Source organism: Amphiura filiformis, chromosome 10 (assembly GCF_039555335.1).
Source record: "Amphiura filiformis chromosome 10, Afil_fr2py, whole genome shotgun sequence".
Taxonomy (NCBI): domain Eukaryota; kingdom Metazoa; phylum Echinodermata; class Ophiuroidea; order Amphilepidida; family Amphiuridae; genus Amphiura; species Amphiura filiformis.
Window position 1 is genome coordinate 51232473 of NC_092637.1, and position 27724 is coordinate 51260196.

The following is a 27724-nucleotide window of genomic DNA, read 5'->3' on the forward strand; positions in this document are numbered from 1 at the left end:
AAAAACAAACGTTCACTTTTTTCAAGTGCTGATGAGTCTGTCCTATTATTGCTGTAAGCTAATGTAAGTGACACCAAAGTTGAAATTGAAAATATGTATGAATTATGTAAATAAAACAATTCAGTGCACGGGTTGAAAAACATTGCCGCACGCGTCTTTTCTTAACCTTTCAACGGGACTTTAACAATCTAATTATTAACCAAAGATTTGGTCTGTCTACCAAAACAAGTATTGCTTATGCTCACTGTATGTGTCTTACTTCGAATCACACTTTATTGAAGAATGTACACCTAAAGGTTATTAACTTTAAACGAAATATAAACTAAAACTTGACCAGCCGTCTGCTTATTTTGTTAAAGGGCGGGTCACCTCCAGATATAGATTGTGCCTAAGTTATGAAAGTTTATTAATTGAGACGCAATGGACAATAAAAAAGGAGTTACGTAACAATACAATAATTCGCGTAATATGCGATTAGACAACACGACAGGAATTTAATAATAATAAGTCATTATTATAGTTCTTCGAATTTGTGCAGTTTGAAATTACTTTTCTGTATTAAGAAAGTTTTTTTTTTGGGGGGAGGAGGGCTCTTTACTTTTATTTTTCAGCTGGAAGAAGGCGGAGGTCTTTTCTATTTTATTGTTATAGTAGGGTATATCCCTTTAATGAACACACAAGGCCATGGAATGTGCTTCAACTACTAAAACATCTTCATTTCAAGGTTATAACTGAAATTTTAAAATATAAAAAGAATAAGAATCTTCAAAAACAAAAAATAAAGACAGAAAGAAAGAAAAAAAGAAAGAAAGAAAGAAAGAAAGAAAGAAAAAGAAAGAAAGAAAGAAAGAAAGAAAGAAAGAAAGAAAGAAAGAAAGAAAGAAAGAAAGAAAGAAAGAAAGAAAGAAAGAAAGAAAGAAAGAAAGAAAGAAAGAAAGAAAGAAAGAAAGAAAGAAAGAAAGAAAGAAAGAAAGGAAGGAAGAAAGAAAAAAAAAAAAAAAACGGGAGGAGAGGCTAAATATGTATTTTTCTCGTCCTTGTGTGCTAATGTATGGATAATAATAGGGTTGTACGTATTCAGCTTCTTTAGTAGTCGAATAGACATCGCCAAATACTCGCGACTAAGACGGTCAACATCCAATAAAAATAAAATACCTAAAACGGATGACAAAACACAAAAAACTTACACGAATACTCAAAATAGCAAGAAGTGCAGTGCAAGCATTTATGTATTTAAACATTCAAAACACAAATTGCTATTAAAGACTGCCATCATTAATATACATCTTAGGATATACCAATTTCACTCTATGGACAAAGATGCAAATGATGTGTATTGTCAATTTACAGCGTGTAATATCTCCTAATATTATTTTTGGGGACACAATGATCAGTCGCCTTCACCAAGTCATAGTAGTCAAAGCTTATCATATGCATAGGAACTAGGGAGCATGGGGACTCAGCCCCTCAATTATTTTGGTACGAGGGCTCAATTAACCTACATAATCCCTCAATAATTCCAGGTGAAGTGAAAAATGTCATCAAAAAGCAGGACGAATTGTCTGACTCCCAGTTGATAAACACACATTAATATACATTTTAATATACATTAATATACATTAATATACATTAAGATATATTTTACCTTGGGCACCGCTAACAATGAATCGTTAACAAATAATGTTCATATTTGTTAGCCTCGACGTAAGTCGTATAACAAAAACTGTTTATACAGCTTTACGACGGATCTTATATTAAATGAATGTGATGCAACCCTAAAGTACAAGCCTAGTTTAATGTACTACTATAATTATTTGCTCAATATATTTAGTGATTACATGAATGAAGGTTAACAAAATAATGATCTTGAATATAGAAAGTAGATCGCATCTGTTGTCCATAATACTAAAAGGTTTCAAATGAAGAACATTGATCCAAATTAGGTAACAACGAAAGCTAAAATTCAATATGAATGTTGTTATGTTAATACATCACAACAATGATGTGTTCACAATTAATCCGTTATACTACACAGGTACTATAACATCTCTCAGAATGAATGATACATAAATTCCAATCAAATGGTCAGTATTGTTACATTTTAACCATTAATATACCGACGCATGAAAGACACATTTTTTCACCAGGTTCGGCGTCGCAAATAATGAAGGAGACAAGCAGCAAAAGTTGAACCCAGGACCTCAGGTTTACAAGACCTATGACTTTAAACCTCTTGGCCACGGGAGCTTTGTGATTATAGATATGCATTCAATTAACGTCATACTTCTTTAAAGCTTTCTTGGTTGATGTCTAGAAACCGTGAAAATGTGCGTAGTTTTAAAGAAGATAAGGAGCAAATGATAATGAAAATTTCCACACACGAACTTCTGGCAGTTCTTTTTATTATTATTATTATTATTATTATTATTTTATTTTACCGTGTTGGGTTGTTTTACACTATTAACATCATTGTCACGAGCAGAAATAATTGTAGAATCAGGTAAATACATTTTCTTATTCGCTACTCTTTAATACATGCATGTGGTTTCAATAATTCATATCTCAATAATTCTTTTATTGATCAACTAATTCAGGTTTAACCGACATGTTCTTGTATTTTAATGTAAATATACAATTGTTGTTTACTTGACTTGACTGCATAATTAGTAGAAATATATTAAGTAGCGTATTTGAAGACAGACTATTTACAGTTTATTAATAAATGTCTGGAATACAAAATCAATTCTATTCGGAGGGTGTTGTTCTACTTATGAGCATAATTATTAGTATTATCAAGAAAACGAATCCACACATAAATATCACGAGCACGGAACAACGCATATAACATGCAAATATCAAACATCTAACTCGCGTCCAATTGAGCCACTGAATAGGGTAGGGGGATAATAGGGGTAAAAACACATTTTTTTGGAATTTAATTACACCCACTTCAGGGGTGGTGCATTGGGTAATTTGAGAAACCTACATACCAAGTTTGGGCATATTGCATGGAAAAAAAAACTTGCCCCCTGCCAAAAAACGAAATGTGAAATTTACCCTATGAATTACACACAAAATCCCCATTGCACGAATATATATATTACACAATGTACTGCTGCTATTCAATCTGGTTGCAAAGTGCTAGCAACATAATGTGTTCTAAAATATTTGATACGAGTGATTTGTTTGTGTCCTGAACCAGGTTGGAAACATCATTATAATGTATATTATGTAATAAATACCCCCTTATGTAGCATCCCAGTAAATATAAGGGTTAATTCCACTGTAGTATATATACTGCGCCAATAATAACAATTTCCAAACTGAACAATATTGGAGTAAATTTGTTTTTTAATAGATGCACTTTGTCACTTTTGAAACTGGACCTTCGTCTAATCAAATGCTTGTAACTTTACTTCTTGAAGTCACATTGGACTCAATGTGGTGTCATAATGTGCAGGATTAGATAGTGCATCTATTTAAAATACAAATTTACCCAAATATTGTTCAGTTTTGAAATTGTTTTTATTTTTCCAAGTGTAAGGATACTTTATTGGCGCAGTATAGATGTACTCCCTGGAAACACACTACACTGGGCTTCAGCAGTGCAATGAATAAGGTCATGAGGTTGGTAGAGGCAGATATGAAGATGGAACAGGTGTTGAAGGGTGTCATGGTAGATCTAGAGTTAGACAGTAAGGGCAAGCAGGACATGTGCTTCAAGCTCCTGAATACTCTCACGAACCTTGGAACCGCTACAAGCAATTCCCTCTCTTCCTGGAACAAATGCATGTATCCAGTGTACTGTTTGCCTACAAGGATAGCAGATTTGGATGCCTCTACATCATGACATGGCAGCAGCAGTCCTAATCTATAAACATGACCACTTGACAGAGTTCCTTAGTCGGAACCCTCACATCAACATCCGCTTAACATCGTAAAACATTTAAATGGTATTAATGGCATTTAAAATGGTGTATGTATATCCCTCTCACGAGATTAGCTCAATATGCAGGTATTACGATTATGCTTGAGGATTATAACAAAACATCAAGGTCTTTTTTTGTCTTTGGCTATTTTCAAATAAGTTTCCTTGGTGTTAATTATCAAGGTGCTATTTCCTTAGCAGGTTGAAAATGCTTTCAGTTAGCTTCCAGTTAGCCCTTTTTCCTAATTTCTACATCAATGTCTCTTGGGCATTTTAAAGAGAACATTAAATTTGATTTCAGTTCGTATCTCTTCGTATCTTGTCTTCGTATCTTGTCTTCGTATCTTGTCTTCGTTTGCTAATCACAAACGGGTTTTTTTTTTTGGCTTTTTTGCTTGAGTGGTGGAGATTTGTTGATTTGCAATATATTTCTTACATCAGCGTCAATTTAAGCCCATCTAAAGGGACTAAATAGTAGTTTATGGTAACCCTGGTTTCAATTTTACTTCGCTTGCAACGAACGGGAAAAGATATAAAAACCAAATGTCCTCATCAGCTAGATAAGCCATAGGTTATTATCATGGAAAACATGAACAGCATGAACAGTGATGAATGGGCTGCTACTTTGAGAAACTGAGATGTGAGGGTGGAGGTAGAACATTTTGAATGACCCTCGTATTCAATATTTACGACTTTAAAATAATCTAACATAAGGTTAAGTATTGTTCGTCTACGTAAAGAAGTACTGCTTGTGATCCATGTACGAGTATTACTTCGAATCACCGGCATTTGATTGAAGCATGTACCTCATTGAAGCCATCGGCTTTAAAATCAGCAGATGATTAAAATGACGGGTTGAACAGCGCAAGCAAAATAATCTCTGTATATCAAACCCCAAAACACAAACTACTAATTCTACCCAGAAATGAGTATTTAATTAGGATTATTCCAATTTCAATAACATTTACAAACATTTTAAGTTATATATATTTAGCCGCATTTTATGTCCCTTAATAGAGGACAAAATAAATAATTATCATTACAAAGTCATGGTCGGAAATTGCGACTACGCTAAAAGTAGGAACTACTATTAACAATGAAACTCATTTAGCTTGATCGCATCACTTTTGCCGACGGAGTCGTGCAACCCTAATGGATAGGATCAATGTACTTCCATTAGTCTCATCCACAAGCTTTCTTTTGTCTCGAAACCTCAAGTCAATGCCAAATAACGAATGCGATTTAATGGATAGTTAAGCCATAGGTTATCATCATGGAAAACATGAACAGCATGAACAGTGATGAACAGATATGAGGGTGGAGGTAGAACATATTGAATGACCCTCGTAGTCAACATTTATGTAAATCAATATTTATGTAAATAATTAATGTTTTCTTAACCTCTCAAAGGAACCGACTTTAAAATAATCTAACATATGGTTAAGCATTGTTCGTCTACGTAAAGAAGTATTGCTTGTGATCCATGTACGAGTATTACTTCGAATCACCGGCATTTGATTGAAGCATGTTACTCATTGAAGCCATCAGCTTTAAAATCAACAGATGATTAAAATGACGGATTGAACAGTGCAAGCAAAATAATCTCTGTATATTAAACCACAAAACACAAACTGCTAATTCTACCCAGAAATGAGTATTTAATTAGGATTTTTCCAATTTCAATAACATTTACAAACATTTTATGTCGTATATATTTAGCCGCATTTTATGTCACTTAATATGCTTTTAGAGGACAAAATAAATAATTATCATTACAAAGTCATGGTCGGAAATTGCGACTACGCTAAAAGTAGGAACTATTATTAACAATGCAACTCATTTACCTTGATCACCTCACTTTTGCCGACGGAGTCGTGTAACCCTAATGGATAGGATCAATGTACTTCCATTAGTCTCATCCACAAGCATTCTTTTGTCTCGACACGTCAAGTCAATGCCAAATAACGAATGTAATTTAATGGATAGTTTGTCTTTAGGTTGCAAGTGTATGGTTAGGATTAACGTTTCCATTAGACTCATTAAAGTATCAGTATACCTCATAAAGGAGTTATTTCAACATTACTATCTTGAAAATTTGAGTTGCACAAAGCAGATATTCAAGTGAATATTTTGCATATTTTTTATTTTACTATTAAATATGCTAAATACAATTTATTCTGTTTTTAATACAGTAAATTTAATGACGAGAAGAGTTTTGCCATCAATGAAAATAGTCGAAACGAGAATAACGACAGTGCTACACAGGGTGTGTTTGTCACATAACGTTGCGTCTTGTTAATTGTTTGAAAACCGCATTGAATTTACTAAAATGTTGCTTACCATACATTATAGAATCTTTTGGTTTTATAATAAAATATGAATGGAACTGTCAAACAATATCTTCTTTTCTTAACCTTGGGTCCATCTGAAACAAGATTGGTTAATATTCTACGACTTTAACGCTGATAAATATGTACAGATTTAACTGTAACGTAAGTGTCTTCTTTAATTATCATTAATGCACGGCTGTTTGATGTATATAGAATTGGCTTCATTATTAACTAAATGCAAACTATAGATGGCGCTATTTATCCTAAATCATATTTGTTTCTTTGCAAGGGGTATGTGATTAATACTGCCATTAAAACAGCTGGAATAGGTGAAACAAGCAACAAGGACATTTTATAAACATATTTCATCAAACAATAAAAGGAATTATCTGTATTAAAAGCTTGAAAGAGTAATTTCAAGTAACTAAATAGCGCCACCAATTTTGTCATTAATAGAAATATTTTATATCCGAAAAAGCTATGAAAATGATATTCAAGTGAATAATTTTGTAAAAGAGGCGTAATCAAAGTTGAGAATGACTCAAAAGTATCTGTATACCTTAGCATGATATCACATTTAGCTGTTTAAGCCTAAAATTTAGTTGTACATGATGTTTTGTTTGAAAAACTAATAAATGATCCCATCAAACAACCGTGAATGATTGTTCTCCAAATCCCTGCACTAATTATAAGCACTTACATATAGAGTGATTTCAATGCTTTTCAAGTTTTGTGAGTCATTGTTAAATGATACAGACTTGACATTTAATATGGAATATTTTTTAGCAAAACTCCAAGACTGGTCTGGAAGGGGTCTGCATAAACCGCACAGGCTATATATTAATTGGGGTGTGTCGTGAGATGGTGTAAAATAATTATTTGATAGAAAATATGCTTTCGATAAGTTAACATTATGGTGCTCATAATGTAGCGAATTTACCTAAAATGGCGGATTTAGGCCAGCTGAATTTGAGCTTTCTGTGGGACACAATTTCGGACTTTATGCAACATTGTTCTGTTATTATCAAATTTATAAGGGTTTGAGGTGACATATCTTAAACTTCGTCAGCAATTGGCATTCATCACAGCTGAAATACGCTTGGAATGTACCAATTTCTTTAACATGGGAGGGGCTTAAAAATAGGGCTTTTAAAAGTGGTGCGTACTCAGAAAGTTTGAATGCCCCTCCTGGGGTCAAATGTTATAAACCTACGGTACAAAAACAACTGCGCGGATTCCTGACTGTCCAATGAACTCACGCTGTTTCATTTTGTACAGTAGGTTTATAACATTTGGCCCCAGGGGACCATTCATACTTCCCGAGTGCGTACCACTTTTAAGAGCCATATTTTTAAAGCTCCTCCCACTTTCAAAACTGATGGATTACAAGTGCAATTCAGTTCTGACGAACAATATTGGCATTTAGGTTTAATAAATTGCGCCTCAATAAACTTGATAATATCAGAATAATGTTTAATTCAGAAATTTTACCCCCACAAAAATCAAATTCAGTCTCTTTAAATCCGTCATTTTAGGCCAATTCACTTCATTATGAGCGCCATCATGTAAACGAATGGAAAGCATATTTTCTGTCAAACAATTATTTTACACCATCTCCCGACACACCCAATTAATATTTAGCCCGTTCGGTTCATGCAGACCCCTTCCAGACCAGTCTTTGAATTTTGCGAAAAAATATTCCATATTAAATGTCAAGTCTGTAATTGCATTTGTCCACAAACGTAAAAGAAATATACGCAATGACAGGTGAATCACATGGCATTAGCCAAATTAAAAAGGTATTGTTTTAGTTTAGGTTTTCGATATACGCGTCGTCAAGTTTATACTAATCAGTATCCAATAAAAAAATGTATTAACACATTATAAGAAATGTAGCTATTGCCGAGGCGAAGAACCTTACAATGTGGCAATGTTTTGGTTATAAATGATGTTATCACTTTCAACACTTAGTACCTAACCTTAACTAAATTGGTTAAATTATCTTGGTGCTAACAGCAAACTCACGAAGTTACAGTTGTACTGTTACACAAATATTTGTTACACAAATAACTCCAAGTTGAACGTCGTTTTACACAGATTACCATAACATGAACATGTTATTTTGTTCGTCTATACACTCGATTGATTGCTTTAATTTTCTTACAAGAATACATATTAATTCAACACATTGTTGGCTTAGTGGTGACAGCGACCCTTTGTAACCAAGGGCAATCAAATCCAGTGCAATGTTCATTATGAGCAATCACTCTCAACCTTGTCACGGATATATCGCGTGTCTCATAACATATACCATGTAAAATTCCTCTTAAAGATGACACTGCGAATCCGTAATCACTTAGCGGGTTTTTTTTCAACTTATAATGTCTAAATGGGTCAAAACATAAACACATATCAAATGTAATAGTAACATCAAGTATTTCTTTTCAAAAAGAGAGGGTTATTAAAACCTTTTTCTCTTCATTTATCCATCCATGTGAACAAAATGTCCTGAAGAAAAACTAAACTTTTCGTACTGATATTTTATTGTGTTTTGCAAAATTCTATGGGTGGGTAAAATGATATATGTGGGCTACTAGATGATTTTCGTCCTGCTACTGGTAGATATAAAACATTGACATTATGAAATATAAAATGTCCGTCAAAGTCAAAGTCAATCGCCTAATTAGCATTTTATTATTTTTTATTATTATTAGCAATTAATGTTTAGGGTTTGAATTTGTAAATGTGACATGTTTACATTGTTTTCTTACATTGAAAACCACTAAGAAACTAAAAAAAAAAGATTTTTTTGAAATTCGGGATATAATTTTATGGCAAATTATTAAACATTAATTTTCTGACATTTAACCTTAATCAAACGTTCTCGTTAACTTCGTTGATTTGGCTGTTTCAATATATGGTAACGTAAGTGACACATGGTGTGATACGGTTAACCTGTATGTTTATGTTTGGTCATGTAAATACTAGTTAGTGCTCAGATTGAATCGGAGTGCCTAACACGACTTTACTTAACCTTTCAACGGGACTGCGACATATAATATTCGCCGTAACGTTAGTACATCTAACTAAATAAAGTAACGTACTTGTGTTATTTCGAATCACAATTGACAGAAAGTGATATTCCTAGAAGCCCTTGCGTTGTGGAAAAGCCTGACCAGCTGTCTCTCTATCTTCTTGAAGTGTAAAACCGACAGATATTGCTGCGTCCAAATTCGGTAATCTTGGAATTTGATAAACTCTGAAGCATATATGCGATAGATAATCCCAAGTATTTACAGGAATGGAGGATGTTAAACATTGTGTGTCTCTTAGGGAGTGTTCATTAATACTTTGGTAGGGGGGGGCTGGTCTTCCTCAAATTTTTCGCTCGAAAACTTTTTTGACCCCCCCTCGAAGGACCGCTAAACTTTTTTGACCCCCCTCTTTTGACAGACAAAACTTTTTGACCCCCCCATTATCGTATAACAAACATTTCCAGTGGTGTGGTATCTGGGTCACATGTCATTGAGGGAGGCAACATTCCCGGTGGGACAATTGGGCATGAAATACAAGCACAAGGAAATTTTCATTTTATACTGAATTCCCAAATCAGGGTGTTTATCTGATTTGACGGTGATAAATGAAATAGAGGATTTATTTGGAGGTTCATAGGCACATCAGCATAATTTGGATCCGTGGCTATTATGATAGTACAAATGAGCGTGAACCGCGCAAAAATGTGACCATATTGAAGCTTGAATGGTCTAATATTGTTAAGTGACGCACCATTAGATTCTCAGGGGGGGCATGGGAGTTTGGGTCAGGCAGAATTTTTTTTTTTCGCCGCCGAAGGCGGCGGAATTTTTTTTTTTTCGCCTCCAAGAGCACCAAATTTTTTTTTTTTCGCCAAAGGCCGTACATTTTAATGTACATTTGTATACAAAGTTGGGTGGGGGAAATTTTTTTTTACTCATCAGTGAGGCAAATTTTTTTTTTTTTGCTCACTAGTGGGCAAAGTTTTTTTTTTTCTCACTAGTGGGCAGAGTTTTTTTTTTTCAAAAACTCCCATGCCCCCCCCTGAAATCTAATGGTGCGCCCCTAAATTTGAACTAATTCATGCAAAAAGCTAAAATGGTCAAATATGAGATTAATTTGGTCACGCAAATGTACACAGTCACAGGTATCAGTTTTGGCCCCCAAAGACCGTGGTACCTGGGCCTGTGCCCACTCTGCCCTATGGTGAATCTACCCATGGGCCTATGTGTACAAAATAATTTTGCAATGAGAAATAGTAAACTGAAGTGTGCAGTTTACGTGCAAAGAAATCCAAATTATTTGCAATATTTTCTTGATTTAGTTGTATTTTGATCAGATTGGTACATAATCATATTTGTAGCCTATTTTGAAGAGATACCGGGTATAAAATTCTATGCGATAAAAAGTGCCAGTATTTCTTAAACCAACCCAGATGTTGCTGATCATCTTTAATGTTATATTAATTAATAGATACCGGTATGTGTACACTAATTGCCATCATTTTTTCAAACAAAAGCATTGAAATAACCCAAACTTGCCCATGTTAAAAGTAATATAGAGGGTCTCAATGCGCGCGAAGCGCGCGAAAATTTTGGGTTTTGAAGAGGAAAACTTTTTGACCCCCCTTTCTACCACCTAAAACTTTTTGGTCCCCCCTCTTTTAAGGTCCAAAACTTTTTTGGCCCCCCCTCCCTTTTTACCAGCCCCCCCACCAAAGTATTTCTGAACACTCCCTTAACCATATCTGTCATTAATCAGTGTTTTAACTACAGTGTAAAATACATGTGGGTAACGCTATCAAATGCGATTGTAGAAGCTGGTCACGTTTTCACCTTATTCGATATATGTAATGCTGTCACTATAACTAGTAGTAACATACCGACCGGAGAAATACCAGGGTAAAATTGACCAAAAGTGCAATAATTATCTTTAGTTTGGCCTTTTTAAGGTCTCAAATATCCTTATTGACGTATTTTAAAGTATTTTTGGTGGCGATCTGCTGAACGATCCCGGGTGGACGATTTGACAATTTTTCCCACGATGGAAATGTTATCCACATAACTAGGCACTATGACAGTGCCAGAGCACCGATACATCAAAACCAAAGTTACACATTCAAAAAAATGGACAGACAACTTTCAGGCCGGACGGGTTACTTTAAAGAGCAGCTCTCCCGTGGAACAGTCGCTTTTTGGCTGATTTTTAAAAACTTGTAGGGATATTTTGTTCAAGTTGGCATATAAAAATAGACAACAAAAATTAGAATTGTAATATGGTGCATCATAGTGAATCTTTTAAGTATATTGACGATTTTTTTATTCAAATTTACATACTTTAAACAAACGTTTTCTTTTTCCAATTGGTGTTGAATCTGCCCGTTATTACTGTAAGCTAACGTAAAGTGAAACCTAAGTTGAAATTGACAATTTGTACAATGACTTATTTTAAAATCAGTGCACAGGTTGAAGCACGTTGCCGCACGCTTCTTTTCTTAACCTTTAATTGGGACTTAAAAATCTAATTATTAACCTAAGCCGTGGTCCGTCTACCAAAACAAGTATTGCTTATGCTCCATGTAAATGTCTTACTTCAAATCACAATTTATTGAAGAATGGTACACCTAGAGGCCAGTGTGTGGATAGTATAGGGTTGCACGACTTCAGCATCTTTAGCAGTCGACCAGACGAAACCAAATAGTCGCGACATAGAAGACCATTTTGAGGCCAACATCCAATAAAATCTAAATGCAAAAAACGGATGACCAACAACACACGAATGATCACAATAACAATATGCAGTGTCAGTTTAGATGACATTAAAATAAAAAGCAATAACTTCCATTATTTCAGTAAATATCACAAAAAACAACAACAACATAATGATTAATACCATATTTTGATTTTAAATCCTGGTGTAAAATTTAGTCTTCTAGTGTAATATAAGTCGCTAATGAAAGATATTTCCCAACTTTGTAAAGCACATCGTACGAGGCTATATATCATATTTTTGTCAGAAGTACGGTTTTCATTGCATCATTCTTTACTCCGACTGCCATTTTTTTGTTGTGTACTTCATCGATCACCAGCTGGGTAAACAAATGACAATGCAATTAAATGAATTCACATTGTAAAGGAAAAAAGGAAAACCTACCCCTCTAAATAAATGTAATTAAAACTGTTCTGATTACTATTTTTTTTGCATTCGGATTAACATTTTAAACATTGATTTGGCATTAGTGAACCATACAATGCTTTCATCGAGCTGTAGCTAGGTTTAACAAATTGACAACAAAAATCAGGTCATATGCACTTTCAAAGTCTACACAAATTATGTATCTATTTGGTTATGTCAAGAAAAAATGTCACATGACAAAATAATGAGAATGGTAATCTAACGAGCGGTTTGGTTAAACATGTTTATTATTTGTAAAATCCTTAGTCATGTGACCAGTAGTGTAAATTATTTTAAAAACAATTATGGTTACACTAATCATGTGCGTACAGTGTAGAGGGCCGTAATTTTAAACACTGACCAAATATTTCAAAAGTCCCCTAAAAACCAGATGATGGTGGATGCGATATCGGCATTTTTGACGTCGCCATTGGATTAACATATAATCATGAAATCTTCACATTCTAATTCTAAATTTGTTATGTGGACGTGTCAAAGCAAAATTATCTTACTTTAAAACCGTTGGGGTACGACAATGTACAACACTGTAAGTATGTTGTTTTTCAATTTATAACTTTTAACAGTATAATTTGAATGGGGCTGTCAGCCTTGTATTTTCGCCAGCCTCGAACGTCACGTGTTGCGTGTCATATATATGCCACCTGCTAAAAACCACACCAAGTGATAGCTTTCTTCAATTTTTTTTATTGTGCCACAAACCGTTTAAAAATAATCTTTTGGCGAATCTTGCAGGACAAAAACTGTGTTATCGATATCTTGATTGTTGAACGTGATTTTGGACATCTAAATATCTACATTATTTCTCAACTTTCTGCCGCTCGCTGTCCCACTTCAATTTTACAAGATATTATTGCAAAAAACAGGGTTTTTTTTGGCATCGGTATGTCCTTAATTAATTGTTTATCAATTAATTCCACATAAATTAGTGCTGTATTTTTCAGGAGTAACTGATTGATTGATAGTTCAGGTACAGATGATTGGTTGTTGTATTTAATCCGTGAAATACATGGAAAGGATTCAACATGAACTATTTCATCGTAAAAGTGGCAAATTTCAAAAATACATGTAAGCTATATGCCTAGGCAAAACTATTGAAAGAAGCCGATTGTTTGGCACATACCCCCTTTAAAGTTTATGTCGTTCAACCAAAAGGTCAGTATGGTCTTTAGTGCGTCTTAAAGTTGTTTTTTTACGACAAACATAAAGGTAGTGAAATGCAAATATCAGATCCACTTTATGAGTGCAAGATCGGCGGAGATAAACAGACATTCGCAAATTGCACATATTTTCTCATAGTTCCATCATCGATGAGCCATAAAGGAGTATTAGTCCCGGTAAACCTGCTACGATAAATCATAACTGAAATAAATCTTGGGTTTTAATACTTTTTTGGTTTGTGTAATGGAGGGCGGGTTAGTGTAGTGGTCTTCTCTCTCGTTTCTCGTCACATTGGCCCGGGTTTAATTCCCCGCGTTACAACATGTGAGTTTTGTTGCCAATCCATGCTCGTCCGTGCAAGTTTTTCGCTGGGTGCTCAACCCCCCCCCCCCCTTGCTTCTAAAATTGGACCGTTTCTCTTATCCCTGTCCCGTCAAATTCGGTTTTCATCCCTTTAAGTTTGTAACCTGTGGGCATTATTCGACCGAATGTTATAACATGTTCTCAATACGCATAACATAAGGTACTTATTCTATTGGACAAATTGCACCGTTTTACTGACCAGGGTTTTAGAGAAAGTGGTCATAATAAAAGCCATACCATATTTTCTTTGCCACTATTTAAAAAAGGAAGGTGACCTGTTATATTTGGATAATCAAACTCTTTAAAATTTACGTATAACATAAACTGTCATGCCTTTCAAGCACTCATGCAAAAAGAACATGTAAATGTTTTTTTTTGTAAATGTGACTAATTCCTAATGGAATTACCGACATTTATACAGCGTGATATTGGTAGTCTACAGTGTTTTTATTAATGATAATCATCATGATCATATAATTTATTGATTTCAAGTGAAAGGCCTTTTTTTTCTCATAAACATATTAACATTAGAAATTCCAACTTAGTGTATTTCCGAAGATATCATTAAAAAAACTGCTTAATTAGTCTCAAATGTGGTATATTTGAGACTAATTCGACAGTGTTTTTTGACGATTTCTTCGGAAATATACTATTTGGAACGCCAAATTTCAATATGTTTATAAGAAAAATATGAGCTTTCATCTGATACCAAAATCAGCATTTTGATGAGGTAAAGTGGGGGGATGAGATTGTCAATCAGGTTACCCACCTTTAAATATAATATACCATAACCCAACGTAATCTTACCTCTAGCCCTAACTTTGGTGTACAAACAGAGAAGAACCGATTCAAATGTTTATCTAATGTATAATGTTAATGATTAATCAGTTACTGAACCCATGCGAAACTACTTTAAAAAAAACTGTACCAAGTGGGTGCTCCAAGCTCAGAGATGATTTACACAATAAACAAGGATAAGATAAACCACTAGGCAAAATGCGCTTGCGGCCATGTTTGCTTGTGAAATTGAACGAGAGCGCATTTTGCTTTTAGGAAATGAAAATAAATAAAATGAAACAAAATAATGAAAGCGATAATCTTAATCTCTTTGTTTTTAACAGTAAGCAGTTTCACTCGCTCTCAGGTGTGCTAGTGGAGTTTTGTTCTTGAAAAGTTCAATGAACGACCAATACGATAATGCTGAGTTATGTTGTTCGCTGTGTTGTTCATATCATTTAAGTGTAAGATAATTACACGGTCTTTTGTTTCTGCTTTGTGAATTATTAAACCAGCTCGTGGTTAAAACACAGTTTTTACCAATTTTAACCATTATTATTGTATAATTTTAAACATTTAAGTTCATTCCGTAATACCACAGCTCAGATAAAGGGAAGATGCAGTAAAAAAAAGCGATTTTTCTAACGTATTTGACCTGTGCACATGAAACTTGATGGGAATGTGTGTGTTGAAACCGTTGATCAAACTATTAAAGCCATTCCAAACCAAACATAATGCTCGACATTTTTCGTGGTCGTTTTGGGTTTTTTTTTTTCTACAATTTGTTTTATTTGTCAAATTGAGATAATCTCCCAAAAAGGGTTGTTAGGTTACGATGCGGTGCATAAAAATTGGTAAACGGGTACACCATTACCAAGAAAAGTGACGCGCAAGAGAAAAAAATGACATCTGGCAGAAAATTGTATTTTAAGTCTAGAAACACTGAATACGTTAATTAGGCAGCAGCGATTATGCATATCGAATATTTTAAAATTATGTTTATGTCAATAATAACATGTATACACTCTTTATATACAATAAACATATTACATTATTCTGAAATTATTTTTTTATCCAGAAAATATTTATCCCATTGAAAACAATAAGAAAGTCATTACGACATGTTAGTATAGGTAAAAATTCAATTCGCATCACTTTGTTCCCTTTGATTACTTAAAACCTACTTACTCTATAAATTTTTCATTTAGAAAAACCTAAAATGACAAAATGCCCTTATTTCACAAAAATCCCACTGCAGCTTCCCCTTAAGGATATTCTAATATGTAGGCTTGAAAACAAATCTCGGCGTGGGCCCTCGTGTGAGTGGCTGGTTCTTAAGACAGAGGGCGAGAATTCTCGCTATTCGCAATATAATTATATAAGGGCGCCGCCATCGGTTTGCGATGTAATCGTGATGTATCATGGGAAAAGGTCGACATCAAGTCCGCGCAATACGAATATTACCATGCTATTACATAGGAACACGTGACAATATTTTTTAGTTTGTCAAAATAAAGGTGTTACACGCGAATCGATACTCAATAATACTTAATAATGTGATTTGAAATGTGCACAATTAATTTTTTCTCTATCGATTTGCGTGTAATACCGTTATATTGACAAACTAAAAAATATTGTCACGTGTTCCTATGTAATAGCATGGTAATATTCGTATTGTGCGGACTTGGATGTCGACCTTTTCCCATGATACATCACGATTACATCGCAAACCGCTGGCGGCGCCCTTATTGTGAATAGCGAGAATTGCTATGATCAGAGAGTATTTTATATATTTTACTTGGCAACGTCAAGCTTGAAAGCAGCCATGACATAGAATTACGTAGATACAAATGTAATGTAATCATCCATGTTTAATTATCGTTGAATCCCTGAAGTAATATACGCACTTTTGTCCACCAATGCAAGACAGTAATATGTGTTGTGTGTTGTGATCAAACAAAATCAGTCAGATGTTGGAAATATTTAGACAATAATAACTGCGCACCATCTATTTTGAGGTCATTGTGTGAAATCGGAGGGTTTTGTTTTGGGCTGAGGTATTTTCCGAGGCCCAAAACAAAACCCGGCAATTTCACACAATGACCTCAAAATAGATGGTGCAAAGTTATTATTGTTATTCATTACCGACGTATCTAATATTTTGAACAAATCAAAACGGCATTTTATGTTATTTTATGCCATAAAACGCTGTTAAATATAACCAGTTTTAATCATTGTCGTAACCTACCCTAAAAAAAATCAACCAGGCGAATATAACATTCGCGCCGACAACAAGAGCTACCAATCACAGAAGCGCAACTGCATCGCGTAGGCATGTGCGTTGCCATAATGCGTAGCTTATACACGCACGCGCGCGCAGAAGTCATTGTCGCGCGTCCGGAGTCATTGTGTGTTATTCATAACCTCATTAATAAACGCGATGTGTGCGATCCAATTACATTTAGTTATTTGTGAAAACGCGAACGCAATTCGAGGTCATTAATATCTCACAATTGACCGCAAAATGCGTAATTGTTCCAATGTCGCACACAATTGACCGGCGTTTGCGTGTTGTTGTGCGTCGAACAAACTACGCGCGCGCTGGCTGCCGTATTTGGATTGCTCGCTACCATATTTGCACAGATTGTGATACGCACTTTTGTTATTGGTCGTTATGTTTTAGCCTGATCGATTTTGGGAAAGGGAAGATGTAAAAATCATCTATTTTTATAAACTTTTGAGCAAAATTTTGTGTTATTTTGTAAGATGAAGAGATTAAAGTGACGGTTATGAATGAGGTTAATAACTTTGCATCGGTAATATGTCGGGCATTGTGAAAAATCTAAACATTTTGCTTTGGACCTCGGTACATCATGATAAAATGTGACAGAACTAACCGGCACATAAAAGCGAAATAACCAAAGAGAGCAGCATATGGAAAGGTTTCTATACACAAACATTTCTCTTATAAACACTCATGCGCACAGTTTCCACCTCGATACACCTGAGCACACATTTTCCTCCAAGAGCTTCCAAGCCGTGGCAGATAACAACAAGCAGTGAATGATTACACTACACGATTGAGTACATAGCAATAAGAGCTGTGATGCTTCTAGTTGAAAATTGGGTCTTTTTGATTGTTTTTTGTCGAAACCTCAACTGTTCCCTTCATCCAATCAGAACACTTCCCCCTGAAAACATCTTCAGTCACTAGGTCAACAGATAACGCAATTCAATGTTATAGCAAGGCGAATGTGGAAAATCTGTTGAAAATTACCTATCCACATTTTTTGACCAAAATGTAGGTTTTAAAAGTCAAAACCTCAAGTTTTCCTTGTAATACTTTTCAAATTTTATGTCATTAAATGAAAAGGCATACTTATATTGTCCATTTACTAGAGTCACTAGAATGAGCAATGGTCAATTCTCTTTAAATTGCAAATCTTGTGCAAACAGTTACTATCTTCACCCGTTTTGTCATACGGTTGTAAATTCAATGAACTATGATGACCAATGAAAAAAGAGTACTTACAAATTGATATGAGACTATAAGCACTTGCACTCAGCAAGATCAGTATATCAGCATTTATGGCAGTTTGAGCTGGATATGCTATGAATTGGGCTAATTAGCAATTGTCACGACCCAGTATGACTGCGAATTCGCACACTAATGCAATTGTCTGCTTTCAAGTAATAAAGAAGGGCATGTAGTTTTAGATTACCCTAGAAGCCAAGAAGGTACCCTTGAGCATATTGAGTTATTGAGGTCAAAAGTCACACTAGTGGATTACTTTTTTGAAATGCTTTAATCTAGTTATAAGGTATCACATGTTACTCCTCTTGTGCTAATAAATAAAAATGTTAATGGTAACCCCCTCTCTGCCTTTTGCCTAAGTGGAAGAAACGAAGGAAGAATGAAGACGAAGAGAAAAGAAGATGAAGAGAAAAGTTGTTTTCATCGCTCAGGAATTTTCCACCAACCCCTCGTGTGACAATCAGCAGCACGGGTAAAGCAAGCCACGCGTGCACCATAACCTGGTCAGACCTGACCTTCCGAGGGGGGGGGGGGGCAAGATTGAACAATTTCCCAATTTCGGAGACCTTTTGTTAGTATTTATGTGCGAGGGAAAGCTCGCATCGCGCGCGGCTTGCTGCGAAGCATTGAATGGGTGGTGTCCAGGAGCCCGCCTTAGGGCCCCTGATAGGGTCCAGAGGCAAAGCACCGGCGGGGGTCAAGAGGGCGGAGCCCACTGAAGCTCCTGGTTTTTGGCATATTATATAGAAGCTAAAACATCAGTGTTTCAGAGTACAAATTACACAATGAAAGTAGTATAGATCTTCTTCCCTCTTTCTTTCCCTCCGTTCCCCTTTTCTCTTCTCCCGTCCCCTTTTTTCTTCCCTCTTTTTTCTTTTCTTCTTTCCCCTTTCTCTTCCCTCTTTCTTTCCTTTTTTCTCTTCTCCCTTCCCCTTTTTTCCCTTTCTCCTCCCTCTTTTTTCTTCTCTTTTTCCCTCCTCCCCCCTTTTCCCCTTCCCAAGTTTTTGCTCTTCTTCTCAGTTTTTTGTGTCCTGGGGAAGCTTGCCCCCCCCACTTGTTACGCCACTGGTCAACGGTTTCGTACCTGTATATGGACATGATTACGTTATCGGATCACGTTGGATGTATGGTCCGGCAGAGTTTCCTCCTTAAGGACCCGGGAAGAGCGTGTAATATTGTACACTAAAAAAGTTTCTTTATGGTTAGGAAATAACTTGAATAGGCATTTTTGCAATTTTTATTTTTCGACCTCATGTTACTTAAACATTCATATCTTTTCTCAGGAGTGTCGTAGGGTAGTGATTGATGTGTCAAAATGCGCAGGACAATCACCCGCATGCAACTATTTAGCAAACGTACAAAATTAGTTGCTAGATTTTAATAGTGGGTAAATTTCCTAACCATAAAAAAACTTTTTTTGCGTAGTTTAGAACTTAATTGAAGCATTTTAAAATGTTATACCCTTGTGTGACTTTAAAAAAAGTTTTGACATCATTAACTCAATTTGCTCAAGGGTGCTCTCGTGGCTCCCAGTGGATTCTGAATATAAACACCCCTGGTGTTTACTTAAAAAATACATTAGTACGCAAGTTCACACCTGTACATGTACGACCATCTACTAATAGTTGAGAGTTGTTTTACACAGATTACGATAACATTTCCTGTTATTTCGTTCGCCTATATACTCGATCGATTGCTTTCATTTACCTATGTGCCTAATAGCGAGGACAGTGACATTTTGCCACTAAGCTCACTCATGATAAACATTAACTACCTTTCTTGTGACGGATGTAGATTGTCTTTTATAACACTTACCAAGTAAAAGGTGAAACGGTGAATCCCAAACCAGTAATGGCTTTTGAAGAATTAGTATGCTATTAGAGTGACAAAACAATCGATTTTTGCAGTTTAATACTCCATCTTTGGATTAGAGTGACAAAACAATTGATTGGATTAAACAAATACGTTACCCAATTGTGATGTGATCATGCAAAGTCAGTCGGAAGTCAGACATATTGATTCTCGGATAGCCAAACAACGAAAATAATTTCTTTTGTTCCATATTGTTTTGGAAAAAAAACTTCAACTGTTCATATCTTTAAAACTAAATCGAAGGTTGAGAGTCAGAAAGCCTCAACTCACAATCACCTGCTCCTACAAGATGAGCATAATAGGCTAGTCAAATAAAAAAATACCCACCACTAATTGCAACAGAATCCATTCCGCATGCCTCCATTACCCAAAAGCTCACACAAAACATCAAAAGCCCCTGCAAAAGCGGCCATTTTGGATTTATGCAAATTAGGCACGATTTCACTACTTGGGTTTTTGGGGACTTTTGTTGTGTTATCAAATATGCTTTTCTGAAATGAATGGTGATTAAATGGAATCTGTTGGGTTAACCCCTTATTTTTCGAATTTTGACTAGCCTATAAAGTCGCTAGGGCTCTATTATGCAGTACAAAGCGTCATCATCTCTATATCTTCGTGTCAGAAATTGTCATGACAGTAGTGCGAATCCACTGGGGGTTAAAGTTTCAGAACACAAAACAATGCATGGGCGATTTTTCAACAATACTTCATTTTTGAGCAATATTACTTGTACGTATTGGGGGTAACGTATCTGTGAAGCACTTTCCTACCTCTGTCTTAATTGTACAAGTGTAATAACATACCGACTTTTAAAATACCCATACTTGTTCAGTTTTCACCCCCATGTACTAAATGGTATGGTATTCATTTATCACAGCGTTTTTTGTTTTCATGCCCATGAACATGCCAAGATCTTGCCATGAACATGCCAAGAACATGCCCTATTTTCGCTAGCAACGGGCATGCCCATGAACATGCCAAGATCTTGCCATGAACATGCCAAGAACATGCCCTATTTTCGCTAGCAACGGGCATGCCCATGAACATGCCAAGATCTTGCCATGAACATGCCAAGAACATGCCCTATTTTCGCTAGCAACGGGCATGAATTTTCATGAATTTGGGAACATTTGATGGGTTGTTCATGCTCACCCATGAATATTCATGCCCTTGCATGCTTTTTTTTCATGCTTGTAGTCAGAGCCTTGACATGTTCACGGCATGTTCATGGGTAACTCATGGGCATGAATCGCGGTCAGTGTCAAATTCTCTCTACTTTCATGCCCATAAATGCCTTATTCATGGGTAACTCATGGCATGAATCATGGTCAATGTCAAATTTTCTCTACTTCCATGCCCATTAATTTGTATTCAAGGGCGTCAATTACAATTTTAATGGGTTCAAATTTAATGACCCGTGAATCCTTGATAGAGGATTTTCATGCCATATACAAAACAAAAGAATCAGAATGTCTTGCCATGTTCATGGCATGAACATGCCATATTCATGGCATGATTTGCATAGCAACCAGTAGCGAATTTTGGGAATACCCATGAATAATTTTTGCCTGGGGATAACGTATCTGTGACGACATGAACGTAACGTCAAAACCTTTTGCCATTAATAAACCGGAATTTATGTTATGTACCACATATATAATAATATAACTATGGAGCCTGCTTGATCCATCACGTATGAGAACATTCATCTAGCCAATCATTTTCACAAATTTGTATCCATTAGAAATATGGTAACGTATCTGTTAACAATATTGGCGACATATTCTCAAAGACCTGTTGGAAAAATTTAATAACATGTGTTGTGATGTTTTGTACATCTGTTTTGATAATCAGGGCATGATACCAGCTAATGAAAAGTACCTAATCCATTATATGGGCGCATGTTTAACGCGCAGGGACATATTATATTGAACGCATCTTGGCTGGCGACTTGGAGGAAAACAATGGAAATGCATAATCAGCTTTATTGTGTTATACTTTCTAGGCATGTTACAACCCCGAGCAACTAGAAAGCAACTCCTAAGTATACGTTATATTAATAAAAGTCATTTCTTTCTGACGAAACAAGTCTGAATACGACTTGAAACTATGGGTGACACAAATTTGCCATTTTGAACACTTCAACGGAGAATGTGCCAGAAGCTAGTTTAAGAATAATATTAGCGAAGGCTCATACCTTAAGGGATTTGGAATGATCGTTTTGATCGTTTCGACAGTATTTTTTGTGGGACATGAGAGCACATCAGACATATCGAATTACATTCTGAATACGAAGAATATCTTTCTGATATTAAATAATTTTCATTTTTTGATAATTACCGAACGATATAATACAAATTTTATGACAAATTATTAAAATTTGATATTTATAACAGTCCTCGACGTAAATGTTATTAATCTAATTATATATTCTTAAAGTGTATGTAACTGGGAGGAAAAGCCGACGATCAATTGAACATTTTGACCTATCATATTGAAGATATGGATTTTGTTTCCAAAAAGACCAATTTTTTTTTTGTGTTTTTGGTAAAAAATCCATATCTTCAATACAAAAGGTCAACATTTTCAATTGATCGTCGGCTTTTCATCCCACCTACATACACTTTAAGTACATATTATCAGATTTATAAAGTTTACTTCGAGTACTGTTAAATATCAAAATTATCAATTTTTAATCATTTACCATAAAATGTGTATTACATTGCGAATTTCAAAAAATCAAAATTATTTGATATCAGAAGGACATTCCTCGTATTTAGAATGCAATTCGATATGTCTGTTGTGCTCCAATGTCCCACAATAAATACTGTCCAAAGGTTCATACCCCATCCCCATAAGTTCCACTGCCGGACCATATATCGCCTATATAGAGAGATCATTCATGTTTATTCAAGTGAAACGCCTTTTGTTTTGAAGTGTTACCAACAAATCTCGATTGAGCAAATAAAAGGGATACATTTTGTTGCAGCCGCATTGACATGCCTTTTTATAGTCCATTGATACATAAGTCCCAAGTTTAAAGGACAAGGCGCTGTTGGTACATAAACCAATTTAGTTGGAGTAAATTTGCGCAAGAAATCCAATCGATATTTTTCTGAAATTGCCGTTTCAGTTGAAGTCGATTTTAAAACTTCATTTCGCAAACTCTCTAATATTGTTTTAAAACTCTTACAAAAGAACATTACTTTATGACTCGAATTGACATGGTGACTAGAATACTATTATGGCGGTTTATTAACGGAGTTAATGATTAACAAAGAGGAACTTAATCATTAACAGAAAAAATGGGTAAAGTACATTTTGTACTTGAATAATTACAGGAAATAAGCCAGCATCCTCACGCAATACACATCAAATTGATGACTTAGGTGGTTCATCGAACTTTCAGCATGATCAAAGTAGAAATACGCCATATATACCTAGAAGCCAACTAAGAAGCATCCCTCATCTGTTTATTTTGAGAACAAGATATTAAATGAAGACTGTTGTTTTAATGTATTCTTTCTTCCTGTAAGCAACGTCTCTCTGTTTTAAATTTAACAAAGAAACATGTCTGTACGCATGGCTTGCCTCTATCGAATTATTCAAGATGCCATGATAGTAAGATGATCGATGAGCTTGAGGCAACTACTTGATACAGTTCCCAGAGTCTTGTGGGCCGTTCCATAGCAGATTGGTCGTTAACTATTTCTGGGGAATCAAATACTTTATTTGTTGGTTTTAACAAGTGTTTGCTCATTGGTATGTGTGATTGGTATGGGCGGATTTAATAAAGTATGAAAACATGTGTGGAATTGCAGCTCTTGATTCACATTCACATCTTAGTTCCCTATGTCATTTTCTTACTCGGTGTTTTGGGAGCTGTTAGTACAGTGTGAGATTCGGCATCAATACGTCGAATCAATCATAATATGTGTTCACTTATTTAAATGCGAGGAAACCCGATTGCAATGTCACTTAATGAATGCTAAGAACGCAGATCACAATGCGTCAAATTGTTTTTGAGGCCTGAAACTGACGTCAACGCGATGCATACTTCAAAGACATGTTTCATTGCACATGTTGAACGATTTTTCTCATCTTTTATTTGCTATACATTGTTCTAAAACGTGTTCTTTGTTCCAATGTGCATTGTACTGATTGCAGCGGTAAAAGAATCGAAGAGTTGAAGAACATTTCAGCTGTCACTAATGCATAGTTTGGCTTGCTTTATTAATTATATAAAAACAACAAGAACAAAAAAAGACTCCACATAAGTGTTTGTGAATAAACATTGAATCACCACTCAATATCATTGCCATCGTTATGTAGACACGACAATGGCCACTATAATAAGGGCAAGAGGTGTGGCCAACAATCAACATAAAATTGAATAAACAATATATTGATTACCTGTATGCTACTCTTGTGTAATGATATGAGTGACCGGATATCGGACTTAAAAATGACCTGCGAGTGAAAAGTTGGCAACCTTAATTTAAAGTGAATTAGTCTACAGGGTGCTTTCAGTGCTTTTGAAACTAATTAACTTAATTTGACCCCCAAACGTAAACAGAAAAGTATACAGATGATTTCAACAATATTAATATTTATTTTTCCGTAAAATCCACTTATCACCATAAAACAAAGCATACATATTTGGAGTGGTTTCAATGCTTTTATAAGCTTGTCCACCATTGCACAAAATAAGTAACATCAACAGCTGCTTTACCTAAAAAAGTTTTGACGATATCTAACATCGATTGAAGTTAGTACAATATTAAATTTTTTAGTGGATTATTCAAAGGGAAAACATCGGATTCGTTCACAAATTGATGGTTTAGACAAACAATTACACAGAATACTTTACATATACACGTCGCTGTCAAATATCGGAGGGCGGAGGGGTGGGGTTGGTGGGGTAATCGACACCTTAGGGAAGGGTGATCCAACGATAGAGTTACCTTCAACACATTGAATACATGAATACAAAATCCACCCAAGTTCATACTTTGGCCATATTGAGTTATAAAAACATAGGAAACTGTTGCTTACACATAGGCCGATCACATGTACAAACATTGAACTCAACTCCACCCTCCACGTGCGTCTATTGAGCATGTGAAATCCATCATTATGTATACCCAGCATGTATGATATTTTGTTTTGTTTATTTGTTTGTTTTTTGTTTTGTTTTTTAGTTTTTTCAACATCACTTACTATGGACTTGGGTGGGTTTTGTATTCAATTTTATTTCAGGATTTTGATATTCATTTATAGATAAGTAACTTATAAATATTAAATCATAGAGGAATAAAGGAATGTTATTATACCTCTTACTGAATGCCATAATATCTAACTCTAACATGAATGAAGGCAATGCGCTAAGAGAACATAATAATACGATTAATGGTTGTTGTCACATTGAACACTTACTACACTAACTAATTTGATAAATGGTTAAATTGTGAGCCGAAAAAAATGATTTGATTGATCTTGGTGCTACTCCTAGGAATCTGTAATATGTAATAAAAATTTGATATAAAACAGCTCAGCTAGTTGAGATTCGACTTGATGTACACAGATTACCATATACATCCACCTGTAGTAATTTCGTTTGTATATACACAATACACGAATGATTGATTTCATTACCTTAAATGTGTACACATTAACTCAACACTATGTCATGTATGTGGGATAGTGATGGATGGCAGAGACACTATGCAACTATAGCTATCACGATCTCAATCAAAGTTTACAGTTCAATACTTCACCTTTGGATTAAACAAATAGTGTCTACAGAGACAGTCTATTTGACACGACGTTTTGTATAATGATATAAAATGTATATATACAATGAATCTGACGCTGTTGAAGTGTCATCACTAAAATCAACATAAGAGCTAACAATAACTTAAGTACAATCTTCTATTATAGTAATAGAGGAACACTGGATGTGCACACAATGTTGACCAAAAATTGTTTTGACAATGCACTCAAATAATATCGTTAAAAATCCTCGTACGAAACTTTTCTTTTTTACTTAAAAACCGGTCAAGGCACAATATCGCCTAAAATGTAAGACCAAAATAGTAATAATAAAGGGGGAAGTGATTTGTTTTTATGTTCATAATAACGCATTTTAATGCAGAAGCAATGTCATATATTTTAATCATAGGATTTAAGAATATAAAGAGGGGTAAGAATAATGAATATAAGAAGAAAAAACTTTTAATATGATCATTTTCGTTGGAAAAGAATTCATCATAATAAAGTTAAAATAATATGTGAAAACTTGACTCTATTCCTACCTACGATTCATACGTACATATTGTCAATTGAAATGCGTCTTAGATTGGCCGTATAAAATTAGATTGCGATTTACCTTTTTGAAACAAACGCTTACCTAATACGCAGGGTCTACGTTTAAATTTAATTTTTTTACGGAATCACGACGGTTCACGTAACGCGTCCAATTTTTACCACTAAAAAGTCTCATTTTGAAAGTAAAGTCAAAATATAAGGATGCAGAGGTCCATAATCTACAAAAGTATTTATATTTTATATTTGGAAAGCACTAAAATACAATTATTTTTAAGCAAAATGTTAACATCGGTTTTTATTCAAAATCAAAAGTATACTGTAATCACGTTGACATAAGACCCAAATGACCATTAAAATCCAAAAGTTTCGTCCTCTATTGACCAGATGTTAGTCTTTGTTCCAGCCGCCTTGTTCTCCTTCGTGACGAATGAGCACAATCCAGTTTGGAACTGAGACTAGTAATATTGAACGCCGTTTTAAAGCACAGTCCACGCAACACATATGGAACATCGCAATCTTTCTAATATTATTTAAAAGTTATTTGTCATGTAAATTCATATCTGAAGGTACTCTTGCCACGCATGATTTTCACTAATATACTAGATGTAGAGTCGTGCCAAAACGTATATACTACCTTGTTTATTTTGTAGACTGTATCCTGGTTTCTGAGGAGACACAGGGGTAAATTCATCGCTAAGGTTGGAGCACCTGCATGATACGGTTTTGAAATGGGCGATGGAAAAAGATGACGACAAATAAAACCATGTTCTACGGGCCCGACCGACCCAGATTTTGAACAAATTGGGAAAAAAGTTTTCCTGTACAAATGAATACCGACCAAAATTTCGACCGACCGGCCCTAGAACAGGTTTTTGTCGTCGCCATATAATTACATTTTAGCGTGTTGGCTATATATTAGGTAACGACTGAAAAAAGAGACAAACCCGAAACTCTCCAATAACACTGAAGGATGTGAGCTCAATTTTGAACCCCGACTTGGATATAGGAAGCTCAACACCGACTCAAATAATGGAGGCTCGACCAGACTCAAATATAATTTGCACACAACAATTGTGTTTGTGTGTGTTTGGAGGGAGGGTTGGTAACACTGATTCACCAGTGCAATGGCCTGGCTGGATAATTGTTAATTTGCTTTGTAATCATAAATAAAAAGATTTCACAAAGCAATGAGTAGGCGAAAATGTA